This window comes from Cryptomeria japonica, chromosome 10 (assembly GCF_030272615.1).
Source record: "Cryptomeria japonica chromosome 10, Sugi_1.0, whole genome shotgun sequence".
Classification (NCBI taxonomy): domain Eukaryota; kingdom Viridiplantae; phylum Streptophyta; class Pinopsida; order Cupressales; family Cupressaceae; genus Cryptomeria; species Cryptomeria japonica.
Genome location: NC_081414.1, coordinates 434,731,517 through 434,749,953, shown reverse-complemented (window position 1 = coordinate 434,749,953; position 18,437 = coordinate 434,731,517).

The following is an 18,437-nucleotide window of genomic DNA, read 5'->3' as shown; positions in this document are numbered from 1 at the left end:
TAGATCCTAGTTGAATGTTTAGGCCGACCTAGGTTTTGAATTTTCCATTGATATTTTGGGGTTAAGCATTATTATATCATAGGCTTGTGCTCCCAAAATTTCAGGAAAAAATCCGTGGACCATGTGCATTCCCTCCACGGTCCAACCAACCTTTTACCAAATTTTCAGGGCCGTTAGATATGATGATATTAGAGCACATCCCAAAGTTATAGCTGATTTCAAGATGTTTTGATATGCGAAATTGGGCCTTAACGATCAAAATAAGACATAATTAGGGTTTATGATTAAATGATTCATTGGAGGAATAATATGAAAAGGGGCACACTTAGCGTATAGGGCCCAACTTTGTAATGTGTAAAGTGATGAGACATGACCTTAGATTTAATTAAATTAATTGATTAAATACTTAAAGGGGAATGAGAAATGCAAGATGCAAGACACACTAAGGCGGGTGCTAAACTAAGTGTTAAATTGTACCACCCTAGCAAGGGTGTACAATTTACAACACTACATTTAGCCCCCACTTTAGTGGTCATATGACACTACGTGCATATGAAAGCTAAAGTACATAAAAGTAAACATCATTTGAAAAAGGATATATCCATAAGTTGTCGAACGAAGCCCCAAGTGGTATCTGCAGTACACAGTTAGGAACCACACCCTACAAAACCACATGTTAGATCACAAAATCACCTAATTCTTACTATGTAAGGTGATGAAATTCACAGGTAGCTATATGCCTCCCTGTTTTGACTTGCTTATTTGTGAGGTGAAACAGGGTATCATGTTTTCCACAACAAATTGTCATAAATATTTTGATGAAGGAAGTTCACAACAAGGCTTGATTTCTCATCCAATCACATTATGGAACTAATGCAAAGTGAGAGGATGAACTCATGATTAAAAACACCACTAACGGTGTGAGAATCAAAGCTTCCTAGCTCAAGATATGATGGATTGAAGAAAAAGTGCAGAAATTAGGGTTTTAACTTAAAAACATAAAGTCAAAAAGTGCATAACACATAAATATAAAAGTGACACCTTAATTTGTCACTTTCTAAATTTTTGGCACTATTCACTGTAGAGGATCCCACATACAAGCCATTATGCCTCGATGCCAACCTGAGCGACCTACAAGGATGGAGATCCTCCGCTAGTCCATACTCATCATCCGACCACTCGACGAGGTGAGTTGACCTTTTGTTGACTGCATTTGACTTTTTTATGTTTTCATAGTTTTTCAGAAGTGATGATGCAATCACCTAGTCCAGGTTGGGGCCCTCCCTCTAGACACCTAGGGGTCCTAGGGTGCCTTGGTCCTCCTAGGGTGCCATGGTCCCAAGGAGCCGCCATGGTCCCCTCTGGGTGCCATGGTCCCAGTAGGGTGCCATGGTCCTGGTAGGGCGCCCTGGTCCACTCAGGGTGCTCTGGTCCCTATTCGGGGTGACCAATAGCAACATGAGATCAGGTGATGAATGCTAGAAGTGATAGGATGATTGCATTGATTAGATTATGATAGATGATTGATTGATTACTGATGATAGATTGCTTTGCATTTTGCAGACACTACCATACATCCATGAGAATACCGTCAGTCTCATCTTTTGGAGCCTTCAGGACCATATCCCAAGGCTGACAGGAGGAGAGAGGGATTTGCTACATATAGTGGGTTTGTGGGATGCAATGACCATGTCGGCCATCCGATTCCATTATGCGATGTTGATGGTACTGATAGAGAGGTGGGATGCAGACACCTAGACATTCTCACTACCTGTGGGGGACAGGACGGTCACCCTTGAGGATGTACACCGCATACTATGCCTACCCATTAGAGGAGAGACTGTTAGATATCAATCTAACCAAATAGAGGAGGATTATAGGAGAGAGAAGGTATATGATGTGGGGAGAGTGATACACAATGAGATGAGGGGTCGTATCATGGTCAGCTAGCTCCTACACCCTACTGGCGAGGTTCCATTAGTGAGGTAACTCGTGATTGCAACCCTTGCATTAGTCATGTGCCCTAATGGGTGCAACACACATATGCACAAATGACTCATCTACACCATATGAGCCATGGAAAGACACATAAGAGTATACTCTTGGGGTTGGAGTAGCTTGCACATCTCTATCATGACCTTGGGGAGTATGTGTTTGGATAGGGATGTATCCTGATGACATGCACACTACTACAGGTGTGGATGTTTGAGCATATTATCTACACTAGACCTGGTGGAGCCCCCATAGAACTAGTCCCAGAGTAGCCTAGGGTAATTCTTATCCTCTTACCGGTGAGTGGTGATTCGACGATATCCTATATTGGAGGTTGAGCTTGGATAGATTGACAGTGGGTAAGATCATATGGATACACTACCTCAGAATGTCCATGTGGATAGGGCTATGCAGATAGATGTTCAACATGCAGAGGAACTGTCTACTAGAGGGACGATATAGCCACACGGTCATTCCCTTCTACTTCAACCGATTTCAGTGGTAGTTTGGGTTCGAGAAGTTTGTTCCTAATGACATGCATGTATACATCTGACACTCACAAGTGATGCTGAGGCTAAGAGCCATTCGTGGGCCTACTAGTGATTAGATCGACACCACAGGTTTAGATGGGTTAGATCAGGACATAGCAACAAATTATAGAGATGATTCAGATGCGCATTGACGGTACATCACATGGTGGGGGAGAACATTCCTTGGATCCATTTTCCTAGTAGACTTCCCTGGAGGGAACCTTGAACCATGGAGACAATAAGGCGATGGAGAGGGATCTGATGCATCTGAGGAGGATTCAGATGATCAGGCTAATGACACAAAGGAGTAGGAGGATGGCAGAGATGGAGGCGATCCCGATACTAGAGAGGGAGATCAGGATGGAAATGATGATGATGATGAGGAGGAGGAGGAGGAAGAGGACGAGGATGAGGATGAGGAGTCAAGTATAGTTCATTACTCTAGGGAGGATAGCAGAGCCCTAGATCCACTGAGTCTCGCATTGTAGGTAGAGAGGGATCCCATAAGAGATCATGATTCTGGTCCCCACCGACCCACACCTACTATACAGAGACAATATGAGCACGAAGAGCCTAGTGGGTCCTAGTCTTGGGCGGCCGTTGTCCATGATCCCTACTGGCAAGAGGGAGATCCAGGTAAGGTACCATGTTGCTGATTAACTTATGTATCTTACTTGCTTTAGATTTGATAATATAGAATGTTACTGATGAAAAATTTCTCTATCTTATAGCTACCGTCTAGGAGTGGCATTCTTTGATTCAGAATGCAGTGAAAGACCTTATTGTGACTGCACATGTTCTAAGTTCCTCACAAATAGCACACAGATCCTAGAGGAATGCAGGACGACATGAGGACCTTTTCTCCCCTATTCAGACAGAGGTGGAGGTCCTATGAGAGAGACTATGACAGACAAAACATGACCTAGCAACGTCATAGATAGAGGTAGCCACATATTGAGGGATCATGATGGAGAGGGGTCACAGGAACTCCTCATGGTTCATATCATGATACACCCCCATGGGACCACTCCCATAGTTAGATCAAGAGGGGGCATCTAGCCACCATCCTCTAGCTACTAGTCCTAGGGATAGGAGATGATTTTGATGTATTGATGTATATATGATGACATTCATGATTATGTCATTTTTAATGCTTAAACAATATATGCATTACTTAGATTAGAAGTAACATATTGAGTAATGAGCATGCATATCTAATTTAATTTCCATGTGATTGATTTCTCAATGCTTCATGATTAAATTGATACATGTGTGATTTAATTAAATAACTAAGTATTTAATCAAATTCTACTTTGATTATGTAAAAGAAGAATGTATTAAGCCTGAGAACTATATAACTAATGTGATTTAATTAATCTCTAATTAAACACAACATGATATAATTCTACTTAACACATAAGAAATTGTATAACATGCTAGCACATATGAAATGTAAATCAATTATAATTTACATAAAAATAATCCAAGACAAATAATACAGAATTGAAATATGGTTGTCAACAATGAAGTAATCTAGACCAAACAATATAACATCATTTAATCTTACATACTTTAATGAAGACATGCTAACATATTACCCAATTTTGAAGAAAAATACATAAAGAGAGAACATAAAGAAGACTAGAGAGAGAGAGAGAGAGAGAGAGAGAGAGAGAGAGAGAGAGAGAGAGAGAGAGAGAGAGAGAGAGAGAGAGAGAGAGAGAACTAGGCATAGTATCTACAAAGGTGCATAGAATTTATGGGTTTCTTGAGAGGCGTACCTTCCACATCTGCTATCTTGTAAGCACCTGATCCATAGACCTCCACAATGATGTATGGTCCAAGCCAATTAGGACTGAACTTTCCTTTCTCATCAGGTAAGGCATTCACATTGCGCTAATTCTCATAAAGGACTAAATCCCCTACCGAGAAGGAATGTTGAATAAACTTATAATTGTAGCGTCATTGCAAAGCTTTATGATACGCTTGAATATTCTCAAGGGCATTTATATGCCATTCATCGAGCATCTCAAGTTGTTGAAGTCTTTTCTCTCTATAGGAATCATCGTCCACTATGCCTCTAAGAGAAACTCTCAAAGAAAGAATTCTAACTCCAAAGGCATAATGGCATCGGCACCATAAAAAAGATTATAAGGGGTACAACCCATAGCAACTCATACACTTGTGAAATAAGTCCACAAAGCATAGGTTAATTGAGTATGCCAATCCTTACCATGCTTGTTTATAGTCTTTTGAAGAATTTGTTCAATTATCCTATTAGAAGACTCAGATTGACCATTTGATTGAGGATAGTAAGGTATAAATTTTTTATGTTGAATATGATATTCCTCAAGAAACTTCTTCACATCCTTATTTTTGAATGACGTTCTATTATCTGAAACTAAGGCGGAAGGTATCCCAAATCGAGAAATAATGTTTTTCAAAATGAATTGACAAATTATTTCAGTGGTAGTGAATCGAAGAGGAACGACTTCCACCCACTTTGTAAAGTAATCAGTGGCGGTTATGATGAAATTATGTCCTTGAGATGAAGGAGGAGATATTTTATCAACAAGATACGAACCCCATGTAGAAAAGGGCCAAGAAACTATTTGTAATTGAAGCTCTTGGGCAGGGGCATGGATCAAATTGTTGTGTTGCTGACACTAATGACATCATTTAACAAACGCAAAGGAATCCTTTTCCATGGTTTTCCAATAATAACCCATTCAGAGAAATCTCTGAACTAAAGACCTACCCCCAAAATGCCCCCCGCAAGCACCTGAATGATCTTCTTCAAGAGCAATAGGGACTTCAGCCTTGTTTAAGCATCTAAGAAGAAGACCATTATAACCCCTCCTATAAATAATATTAGAAAGGATAATGTATATAGCATCCAATATGCAAATCCTAGCCCTAGTATTCTTATTCGTAGAGTCAGGAAAGGTACCATCACTCAAATATCTCATGATATGCGAGTACCATTTGTCAAAATCTATAATGCAACAATATGCCATATCACTAGGATTATCAGCAATAGCTAGGGAAGTAAGGTTGTGAATAGTGAATTTGAGATCTACCAAGGGGTCCTCTAGAGACACAAGAGAGGAAACACATTACATCGCATCAACATGTCAATTATCTTTTTGAGGAATGGGCTCCATGGTATAAGAATGGAATTTTTGCAACAAGGATAAAGATAGATCTTTATATTGTGATAATTTTTCTTTCTTAGCTTTATAAACTCCTGTCACTTGTCTTATGATTAATTGAGAATCTCCATAAATATGTAGATGTTTCTCATTTAATGCCAAGGCTACTTTAATTTCAGCTATAAGAGCTTCATATTCAGTAATGTTGTTGGTACATAAGAAATTGAGATGATATGATAAAGGAATAGGCTTCTATTTAGGAGAAATTAAGACCACCCCTACCCCCGATCCTATATGACACTTAGAGCCATCAAAGTATAGTTCCCAAGTCTCATCAACCTCAATGGAAATAATTTATTCATCGGTAAACGGCTATGGATTACGTAGGGGTAAGGGTGAAGGAGCATCAACTAAATGATCAGTCAACGCTTGACCCTTTATTGCCTTTTGTGAGACAAACTTAAGGTCAAACTCGGTCAACATCATAACCCACATAGCTAAGCATACAGAAAGATATTTTTGGAGAAAAGATGCTTAAGAGGATTGAATTTAAAGATAACATGGATCTCAGCATTCAAGAGATAATGCCTCAACTTCTAGGTCGTAAAGACTAAATCAAGGCATTGTCGTTCTATTGCAGAAGATTGGACTTCGTAATCAAGTAAGTGCAACTTATGTAATAAACCAGGCACTATCTACCATCCTTATTACATTGTGCCAATAAGGCTGCAAGAGCTTGAGGGGAAACAATGGTGTATAGAAGGAAAGGCTCAGAAGGATCAGCAAGTTGAAGAATAGGAGAATTGGCCAAATAATTTTTTAGGTCTTCAAATGCTTGATGACAATCCTCATTCCATTGGAAAGTGGTATTATTTTTAAGCAATTATGCTAAGGAAAAGGTACGATCTGCAAGTTGAGAGATGAGCCTATGAATAGTTTGGATCTTTCCTTGCCAACTTTTGAGTTGGGAAACATTCTTAGGAGGTGGCATGTTAACAATAGCATCTATCTTCTTTGTATCCACCTCAATGCCACGATGTGAAACTATAAATCCTAATAGTTTTCCACTATCCACACCAAAAACATATTTTTGGGGATTCAAATGCATGTTATACTTACAGATTCTCTCAAAGATTTGACGAAGGATCTTAACATGATCTGTACGAAGAATGGATTTGGCTAAGATGTCATCTACGTAATATCCTAAGGTCTTATGTATTAAATCATGGAAAATGAGAGTCATAGCATGCTGATAGGTTGTGCCTGCATTTTAAAGGCATCACAATCCAACAAAAGGTACCCCAAGGAGTGATGAAGGCAGTTTTATATTGATCTTAGGGATTGATGAAAATTTGACTATATCTTGAGAAATCATCCATAAAGGATAGTAAAGAATGCCCTACTACAAAATCTACTATCATATCAATATTCGGGAGGGGAAAATCATCCTTTAAAGAGGCCTCATTCAAATCACAAAAATTAGTACACATCCTAATCTTGTTTTCAACTTTAGCCACAACCACAATGTTCAAAATCCATGGGGAAAAATCAATAGGATGGATGAATCCAACATCCAACAATTTTTCAATCTCAGCTTTAGCAAGTAATGCCACCTTAGGGTGAATCTTTTGAATCTTCTACTTCATAGGTTTAGCATTAGAAATTAGGAAAAATTTATGAGTGACAATCTTAGGATTTACGCCAGGCATGTCAAAATATGTCCAAGCAAAGATCTTAGGGAATTCATGTAACAACTCAACATATTATTTGTGTTGTTCCTCATCAAGACATTTACTTATCTTTATGATCTTATTTTCAACACAAGGATCCATCTTGATATCAATGGTGTCATTTATTAGGAGATTTCTTTGTTGAGGATAATCTTTCCATTGAGGAAATTCTTTAACTATCTCATCATTATTTCTTTCTTTCCCAAAGTAAGCTTCTGCATTTAGACAACAGAGAAAACTATGGTTATGGTGATAACAAGGAAGGTTGTCATAAGCTCCCAAGAATTTAGCTAAGGAATCATCGGTAGAAAAAAACATCTAAAGAAAAGACACAAGAAGGGTCACAGTCAATATATTATGGATATTTTAGCAAGAGAGAAGCAGAAATGACATTAACACTAATAGTTGGTCTCTTAGAGGCTTTACTACGCTTGAAAGGATCATAACCAAGCCCAAATGTCATATCACAAAAGTTGTTTTCCAAGGGAACTTTAATGCCTTGTTCTTGAGCACCACATCCATTTCTATTATATCCACACCTAGCCAAGATGTGAAAATCAGGACCATAAAGGTTGGTCATTTCTAAAGAAGAAGGGGGATTTTCAAAAAGTGAAGGATCAAAATGCTCCAGGCCATAAACTAAGGGATATAAAATCTAAGAAGCCGCCACAAAGTTTTTACTCAATGGCCTAGACAAAGTAGATTGCTTTTTAGGTTCTTCTTCTTTCTTCTTTTCAACCTTAGGTTCTCTAGGGGGAATTTTGCATTCCCCTACGAAAGTAGGATTGAAATCAAGGGATCCTCAATCATCTTCTACGAGAATCTATTCAATTGAGAATACATTCTCAATCGTAGAGTTAGGTTGAGAAGATTCTTCCTCAAGAACCTTAGGTCCACTTGAGGAAGTATCGGGGATCGATCCAGATATAGGAGACAGGTTTGATGAATTGGTCATGCTAATCAGAGTAGAAGCTTTAGAGGAATTTTCTAAGATAGCTAGGGAAGAATTGATTGAAGAGGATTTAGAACTTGATGTTCGTAAACAAGCCTGAAATCTTGTGTCACCTAACAAGGTGTATGTTGTGTTGTGAATAAATATGATTTGCCTATGAAATGTAGAGGGAACAACTTGCATGTTATGAATCCAAGGTCTTCCTAGAAACAAGTTTTAGGTCAACTCTCCAGACATAACATGGATAGGAGTGGGTAGAGTAACATGACCTACCTTAATAGGCAAGGTGATAATACCTAGTGAAGATTTAGCAACATTATTGAAGCCACTGATAGTGAGAGAATCAGGCTTGATAAGAGATGTATCAACATTGATCTTATGCAACGGGTTAATGCTACAAACATTAAGGCCATAACCATTGTCCACTAGTGTTCCCCTTATCGCACTATCATTTATGATAACCACAATCATTAAGGGATCATACTATAGTTGAATTTCACTAGAGGGCGTCTCATCTTGTATAAACACAATCTGAGCCTTAGGTGGTGTAATAGAGTGAATCAAAGAATCCATATTATTTGATGTCACTATGGGTGGGACATTCAGTGTTTTCAAGGCATCTTGTAGCATTCCATGATGAGTCGAGGAAGTTTGAAGAAAATCCCAAAGGGATATCTTGGTAGGAGTAGCTTTAAGTTGTTTGACAAGATCATATTACTTACCAAGGGTTTGTGAAATATGAGGTGCTTGAGGAAGAATGAGTTGGGGATCGAGTAGAGGAGTCAAAACAACCGAAGGAGGATTAGGTTTCCTATTGTTTCTTGTGTTATAGGTATGGGCAACAACATTATAACTCTGCTTAGTTAGTTGTCTAGCATATCTATAAGGACTCTTAGTGGGATTCCTTCCTTGAACCATAATGATAGGCTTGTTTGGAGTGCTAAAGGAATCATGACCATATCCACCTTGAACCATGAAAAGAGGTTGATTAGGAAGAGCTGAAGTTGGAGAAGGACAAGAACCTTGGACAATAAAAAGTGGTTTGCTATGTGTAGCTAGGAAATCGGAAATCATCAAAGCAAATCAATATATTAATCTAGCTCAATCACGAAAGCTCAAATGAAATGATCAATCCTAATTACATCCAATAGAGATATGAAAATGAAACATTCAAGATTAAAGCTAAGAAAACCAAATAGAGATCTGAATGTCTCCTTCATGCGGCTCCATTGTCCTTCTTTCTTCTTCAAATAGCTTGGTTGTGGATCTCACCTACTAGTGCATGATCATGATATGAAAGCAAGTAGACAAGATGATTGCTCAAGAATACTCGAAGCGTGATTGATTTGACGAAGTGATTATTAGATCGATAATGTGATTATTAGATCGAGATTGAAGAAATTCATCCAATTTATAGACAAATTGGAGAGATGATCAAATTAGCATGAAGAGATTCAAATGGAAATTGCAAATCAAGAATGTCAATTATGACAAATTTATGACAAATTTGCACTTTCTATGCAAAATTGATTGATTGATAATTTATGACAAGATTATGACAAATTTCTATGTCAAAATTGATTGACTGTCAATTATGACAAATTATGACAAATTGAAATGTCATTCCCATGAAATTAGGAGAAAAATAGGAGGAAATTGAATTAGAAATTAGGAAAAATAGAAAATTGGAAAATAGGAATTAGGAAATTAGAAAAAGAGGAAATTAGGAATTAAGTGAATTAATTAACAATTTTTCATTTATTAATTAATTCACAAAGAGGGAATTTAGAAATTGATGAAAGATTAGGAAATTAATTAATAATTTGTCATTTATTAATTAATTCACAAAAAGAGGAATAATTAGTTAGCCAATTAAATTAAACATTTAATTGTGACACGAAGACCTAGAATAAATAAATAAATTATTTAACCTAGAGGGAGAAATGACAAACAAGGTTAAATGAATAAAATCATGAAACCCTAAAAGATGAATTAGAAATGCAAGGATGACAATTAGGTCTTGATGAAGGATAATTGATATCGATTCGATTTGATCATGATTCTGACTTGATAAAAGACCAATGCTGACAAACGATGTGATTGATAAATGCGCCAATTGACAAGGAACAATGACAAATTGATCTAAATTGACATGATTGAGAAAGACAATGATCAATGACAAATTGATCGCAAAATGACAAAATTGACAAGAAGACAAGGATCGATGACAAAATAGATCACAAGACGATAAAATTGACGACAAATTGATCAAAAGACAAGAATCGATGACAAATCGATTGCATGATGACAAGATTAAAAAATGACAACGATCGATGACAAATCGATCACAAGATGACAAGATCGATAAGAGGACAAAACCCTAATTAGGATTTACGATGTCCAAAAATAATGACAAATGAATACGCACATTTGATGCGACAAGATAAGACCGACCAAATTCATGACAAATATTGTTATCGACAAGACCAAATTTGAGAGCGAGATAAATGAAGAATGCAGAAGAAGGACTCGATGCTCGCAAATGATAAAGACCAAATGCGTGACATAGGAGAAATGTTAATGCGACACAAAAACCCTAAAATAAGGCAATGCGCAAATGTTAAAATACGACTCCGCAAGCGTTGACCATTTTTAGGTGTCTAAACTATGTTCATTCACAATGATCATATTAATTATCCTTTTAGATGCATTATTCTTGTTTGAAATTTTAGGCAAAGACATAAAGTCATCAAGGGCATTGTCCAAAAAAGCATGGTCATAGTGATTGAAAGGCTTATCTTTGGATTCAAAAGGAGACATAACATCATAGACAGAATCATGGGAGTCAACTATGTTTCTATATTTAGTGGAGGAGTTGATAGGAATGTATCCATGAGAGGAATCATTCAACTTATCTTTCTCATCACCACGAAATGGCATAGTAACAAGGTTGATTATTTTTTGGCAAAATGAGGGTTTAGAAGGTTTAGGGTTCAAAAACTCATCTAGAGCTTCATCTAATTCATCCTTACTAAACTCATAATCAACAAAATTGCATACATCATCAAAAGCATGAACTTCATGCAAATAGAAATATGACATTTTGAAATGAAAATTGCATGAAACTTAAACACACAATGCAAGGAAAATGAAAGAAACCTATCTCATTTTTATTTTTTACTCTTTTTTCTTTTTTATGTTTTGAAAGAAAATGAAATAAAATAGATCAATATTTAGCAATGCAATGCAATGCAAATGAAGTTGGATTCACGTCAGGTTCACCAAAGATGTGTAGGGGAAAAAGAGAAACTAAGTATGGGAACCCAAATCCCACTCTCATGCACACTCATGGAATACGAAAGAGCCTAGGGAGGTAATGCATATTGACTAGTTCTTATGAGAAAGAGAGAGTCATGGATTAACTCTTAGGTTTTCTATTCCTTTGCTTTAAATGAGAGAGAGGGATGATGCACAATGGAATCTAACCTAGAAAGAAACTGAGCAAGAAAATCCTAATATGAGAATGCAGATCAAAGAACAAGTGATACACTGCTGAAAATTACATATCAAAAGGAAAAATCAGAGGTGCACCTGTGTTTGAAATATGAGAAGAAATGTCTGGGACCAGGGTGCCACGCCACTTTCCTAATTTTGCAATTCTAGAGCTGCAAGTGACAGGAGGGATTTTGTGATCTGTAAAGTATTGTTCTGTCAAGTCTTGCTAACAGAGGGCAGGACCATGGCACCATGACACTATCTTGGGGAGGAATGCCATGCCCCTATCCTTTATAGATTTCTACACTTCTGAGACTTCTGGGTGGTGTTGATGCCTTTTCCAGATTTGAAACTCCCTTCGGATTTCTATTTCTGCACCTACAACTGAAAAGGGAAGGTTTGGGGTGGCTATATAGGGTTTTGCCTTGGCCAAACCCCCATGTTGGTAATTTCCACCTCCATGAATAGTCGATAATGTACTAAAAACATGTGTGCAAGAACCTTGTGTATGTGCAAGATCCTAAGAATGAAAGTAAACAACCTAGAGCAACCCTAAAGAGTAAACCCTAATTGCTTATAATTGACAAACTAAATACTATAAATCCACAATACAAAGTGATCTAAAGAATGAATGTGAATGAAAAAGAAGCTTATGAAAAGACATGAAAACAACATAAAACCATACCCAACCCCAAGGGAGGGGTACAAGCCAATCGTCAGTCGGTGATCTCCTATTGTTCTTCTACATCTTCAAAATCCCCCAATTGATAAAATGATGCTTGATGAATGTCTGATGGATGAATTTTTAATGTTGTTGAAGACTTCAAAGATCTACTCTTTCACTACAAAGAAGGCTCTAATTCTCCAAAAACTTGCCCTTATATTCTTAGAAGAAGACCCCTTCAAATAAAGAAAGAGAGCTCTTAAGTATGAAACCCTAGATCTTAATTTCATGTTTAGGCTGACCTAGGATTTGAATTTTCCGCTGATATTTTGGGGTTATGCATTATTATATCATAGGATTGTGCTCTCAAAATTTTGGGGAAAAAGTCACGGACCATGTGCATTCCCGCTGCGGTTCGACCAACTTTTTACCAAATTTTCAAGGTTGTTAGATATGATGATATTAGAGCGCATCCCAAAGTTGTAGCTGATTTTGACATGTTTTGATATGTGAAATTGGGCCTAAACGGTCAAAAAAATACATAATTAGGGTTTATGATTAAATTATTCATTGGAGGAATAAGATGACAAGGGGCACACTTAGGGTAAAGGGCCCAACTTTGTAATATGTAAAGTGATGAGACATGACCTTAGTTTTAATTAAATTAATTAATTAAATGCTTAAAGAGGAATGAGAAATGCAAGATGCAAGACACACTAAGATGGGTGCTAACCTAAGTGGGAAATTGTGCCACCCTAGCAAGGGTGTACAATTTACGACACTACAATGTGATATACATGAGTTATCATACATCATACTGACCCCGAGGAAAGCAACACTACCTTGTGTTTCGTGTTCATTATCCTTGGGTTTATTCCTTGATTGGGGGCTAAATCCTTGCAATAATGTGCTCCCTCTTTTCTCTCTCTCTTGGGTGTATCCTACCTTAAAGAAATCAATTTCGATAATGCGTGTGCGATCTCTTTAATGTAGGGGCATATACTATGCTCATACTTTCCTTCTTGTGATACTTAGAATTACTTAGTGAACTTTATTTTGCTTTGTAATATTTTGTATCCTTACTTTCATGACTCATAGTGAAGGGAACTTTTCTACTTGCAGTCATGGTTCTCCCCTCCTAGATCTTCCCTTTTACTTTGTCAATCAAAGTCTTAAGATCCTAATTCCATAGGGGGCTTGATGCATCTTGCCCTTGATGTGGTAAAATTCTTTCAATCTTGTTTCCTTTTACTTTACCGACAGTATTGGCGTATGCTTATACTCTCGCTAAAGTGGGGGATAAATGTAGTGTCATAAAATTGCAACTCTGGCAATTTTTGACTGCATTAGGGTCCTCACGCATTTGAGTTTGAATCCTCTAGCCTAATCAAAGACTGAAGATTGCTCAACCCTCAGAAATAGATTCTTCCTTGGCCTCTGAATCACCCCGTTTGCACTCTACCCAAGAGAAAGGGTTGGGATAGGGGTGTGGTGCCCTTGTCCTCCTAAGATAGGGGTGTGGTGCCCTTGTCCCTACCCTATTTTGGGGCAGGACCCTTCCTAGGGTTGCATTGTTGGTTTTGCATCGGGAGGGAAATTTCCCCGATGTCGTCTTGTGATGAAAATCAAATCTATTAACATGTATTTAAGGGGCATTTGTCCTCTCATTTGCATAAGGGGGAATTTCAATAAGGCCATGTTGTATAAGGGATTAAGCATTCAAGAGCATTCAAGCATTCAACCTTTCTTTTCCAGCATTGAGCATTCTCAAGTCTCCCTTCAAGGCTAGGTGTTGCATTCAAGTCAAAGATTCAACCTTTGAAGAGGAGATTGATTTCAACATTTAATTACATATAAGCACTTCTATCAACATTGCTATCGCAACCTCCCTTGAGGTTATTTACAATTCAGTCTTTCATTTACTGTTACTTGCAAGTACTTTCTTTCATTACTTGGTTAATTCCAAAACTGGTGTTTGACCTAAAGGCAAACCCCCAATCCCAACCCATTTCCCTCTCTTTTATGTGTGTAAGTTGCAAGTGCGCAACTGTAATTTTGGATTCAGGCTCCATTTGTAGAGGAGGAAAAACCCTCTTCGGTTCGCGGATTTTTTGAAGGACCATGTACATTACCACCACGGTCCTTGCAAATTTTCCTCAAACTCGCAGGGCGACTTCGTCCAGACATATTACTACTAGATCCAGGTGCACAACTTCATCCCATATTGCGACCTCAAGTTATAACCAGTTCTTTGTCACTTTTGCACTACATAATTCAATCAATTCCTTTCCATTTCAAACAAGGAAGAGGGGATAAACTTATCATTCCCATTTCATTTAGAATTCAATCTACCATCTTTGTGTGGATAGATTGAATCTATTGAATTGTCCTCTCCTATTCCTAATGTAACATGGTGAAAAGTGTTTGAATGGTAATCAATAGTGAGACTCTCATCTCTCTTTGAGGGAAAGGGTAGTTTTCCTCTTGATCTTATCATTCACCATTTTCCCACCATTACAAATACATTGCATATGATATATGGGGGTGGATCTCATCACGACTGTGGAGGAGGCTCCCCTCCCCACAATTGTGGAGGGAGCCCCACGTCTATGGGAAGAGCTCCACATAGTTTTGGTGAGAGCCCCCCCCCCCCACAACAGATATGGGTAGGAATCCTCATAGTTGTGGGTAAGGGCCTCCCATGTGTGGGTGAGGCTCCCCATGTTGTGGATTGATCCCCCACATAGTGGGTAGTAAGCCCACAGTTGAATTAAAAAGAAAATTAATTTAAAATAATAACGCACTCGAAATACTAAGAACAAGAGAAAATAAATTTCCTCAATACAAAATAAACTTAAAACTTCAAATCTTTTTAAATAACAGAAATTAATTTTCTAATGGAATAGCATAAATTTTAAATAAATTTAATAACTAGATTAAATAATCTAAAACTTACAGATAACTTAACATTGTCCAAAATTTGTGAATTTAAAATTGTAAATACATTGACAAGATAAAACCATTTCTCTAGACCACAAAATTGGGGTTTAAGTATTGAAAAGACAAAAAAAAATTAGAACTCTTGACACAGATACACAAGATTAATTTTATAAATAAAACCCCCGTTACTAGATCATTATCAAACTTTTCAATTTTAAAAATCTCCCAAAACAACTAAAGCCCATATTAAAATTTTCAAAGGAATCCTCGAGAAATTCAATCTTAAATACCTAGAAAACAATCTACCAACAAATACAACCAATTCAAAATTTCAAAGAAATCTACACAGAAAAAAGAAAAAGATTAAACCCCTACCTCTATTCGCAATCCTAGTAATGAACTTGCAGCCAAAGCTTCAAGATCCAACACCCGACAACACAGAGCAATCAAAAAGAAAATTCCAACCTTCAAATCTTCATCTGAAACCTCTACCAAAATTTATTTGCCGAGAACTTTCTCCCCCAAACCCAAAAAAGAAAACAACCCCCAAAATTTCCAAAAATCCAACCCAAAGAATGATCCCCTCCTCTCTGCAAATTTTTCCTGGATAAATTGTTTCTTCCCCAATTACTCCCAGGAAATAGAAATTTCCCTAACAAAATCAAAATTACACCCAAATTCCCAAAATCGCATTTTTAGAAATTTTGTTGAATTTTAATTTGAATGTCATTAAGTTATTTTATTGAATTAAATACCACTTAATTAATTTTACTTTATTAACAAATGCACTAATATTAAATTAATTTATTAAAAAGCATTAACATTAATTTATTAACCAATAAGCTTATATTTTAATTTAATTATACAAATCATTAATATTAATTTATTTATTTAAAATATTAATATTAATTTATTGCTAAAATATAAAGGTACTAATATTCCAATACATGCACACACACACACACACACACACACACACACACACACACACACACACACACACACACGCACACACACACACACATTTTATTTTATTTTTAATGCACACAAGAAAGAGTAATTAAATAACCTCATGTTGAATATAAATAACACCCTTTAATAAACTTATAATCATAAACTACCAAAACACAAAAACAAATTGAAACCAAATACAACACAACCACAAAGTCACATGCAACATACCCAAGGTTATTAGATTTTGCCTAAGTGGTGTTTTGGTCAGGAAGACAAAAGACATGATATATTGCTCTAGTGTCGAGCAAAGGCTGGGGTTTGAGAACGGGCCTTATGCTATCTCTCACAACTTCCATTAGGATAATGTAGGCACGCTCAGACCTGTGTAGCCAGGCGGAGTCGATGCCTTGTACCTGCAGTCCTGCATACCGAGAAAGCATACATACATATATCCAACATTTATAGGGACACCAATGGAAGAGAGTCATGACATTCTATGTCTCTCTGAAGTGAGTGATGGAAGATCATCCCCTCGCACCCCATACAAACTCATGCACATATATGAAAACGAACACATGATATATCTCATACATAAAGTAATTATGTCAATCCATGGTTAGTACATAATCATAAAATCTAACACCTAAACATCCATAAGGATATAATGCATAACCAACATTTATTAAATCCACAACATCATAGCATAGTATCATGATAAAAGTCATCACAACATAGAGTATCATCTAGCCACGTAAACAATAGAAAAAGTGAACAAGAGTCAAACTAGGTTAAATAGAGTTTGATCAAGGGATGGGGCATTACACAATCCATAATGTAATTAATTTATTATCATATCATAAATGATTATATCTTTCTTGAAATATATAGGAACACCTAAGCTCTAATAGGTTAATTGCACCAAGAGGCATATTACACTCACATACAAATGTTAAAACATGTATAAATAAAAACTAAAGACATGTAATTTGACGTGCTTGTTAGTGTTAGTGAAATTAATTTATATAGATAAAATTAAATTAAATTAAATAACTAAAATTAAATTAAAATACTTATATTATTGTCATTTAAACTTGAATTGAAATATCAAGATTCTATGTTTGTTGATTTCATAGTTTGATACATTAAAAGAAATATCATAATTTTATTTTAAATATAGAATCAAGAGAGAGAATAAGCTAATTAAAATTTAAGAATTAATTAAAAATAAAAAATTAAATTAAATTAAATAACTTAAATGAATTAAATTAAATAAGTAAAATTTAATTAAATTAAATAGCTAAAATATTGGACATTTAAACTTAGGTTAAAATATCAAGACTCTAAGTTTGTTGATTTCATGGCTTGATGTACATTAAAAAGAATATCATAATTTTATTTTTAATATAGAGTTAAGAGAAAAATAGGCTAATTAAAATTTAAGAATTAAAAGATTAAATAAAATAGCTTAACTTAACTTAAATTAAATAATTTAAATGAATTAAATTAAATAACTAAATTATTGGTCATTTAAACTCAAGTTGAAATATCAAGACTTTAAGATTTTTTATTTCACGGCTTGATACATTTAAAAGAATATCATAATTTTTATTTTTAGTATAGAATCAAGAGAAAAAATAAGCTAACTAAAATTAATAATTATTTAAATAGTATGAAATAAAATAAAATAACTTAACTTAAAATTAAATTAAATTAAATTGAGGGATGACCCCACAATGCAATGGAAGTTGCAAGCCTTGTCTTATGGGTGATCTTGTGTTCAAAACTCAGCATGTTGATATGTTGTTTCAAACCCATTCTTTGATTGTCATTTCAAATGCAAGTCCCAAGGTGCACGTCATGTTGCAGGTTATCATGTGCATAGGTGGATACCACACATCACAAAAGAGGCGATGGATAGGCCCCACACTAGAGTTTGTACCCACCCACCTTGGCGAAGACAACGCAAGAGATCGGTTGTGATTTTAGTTGAGGCTATCTAGAGGACAATATTAGTACCAAAAAATAAGT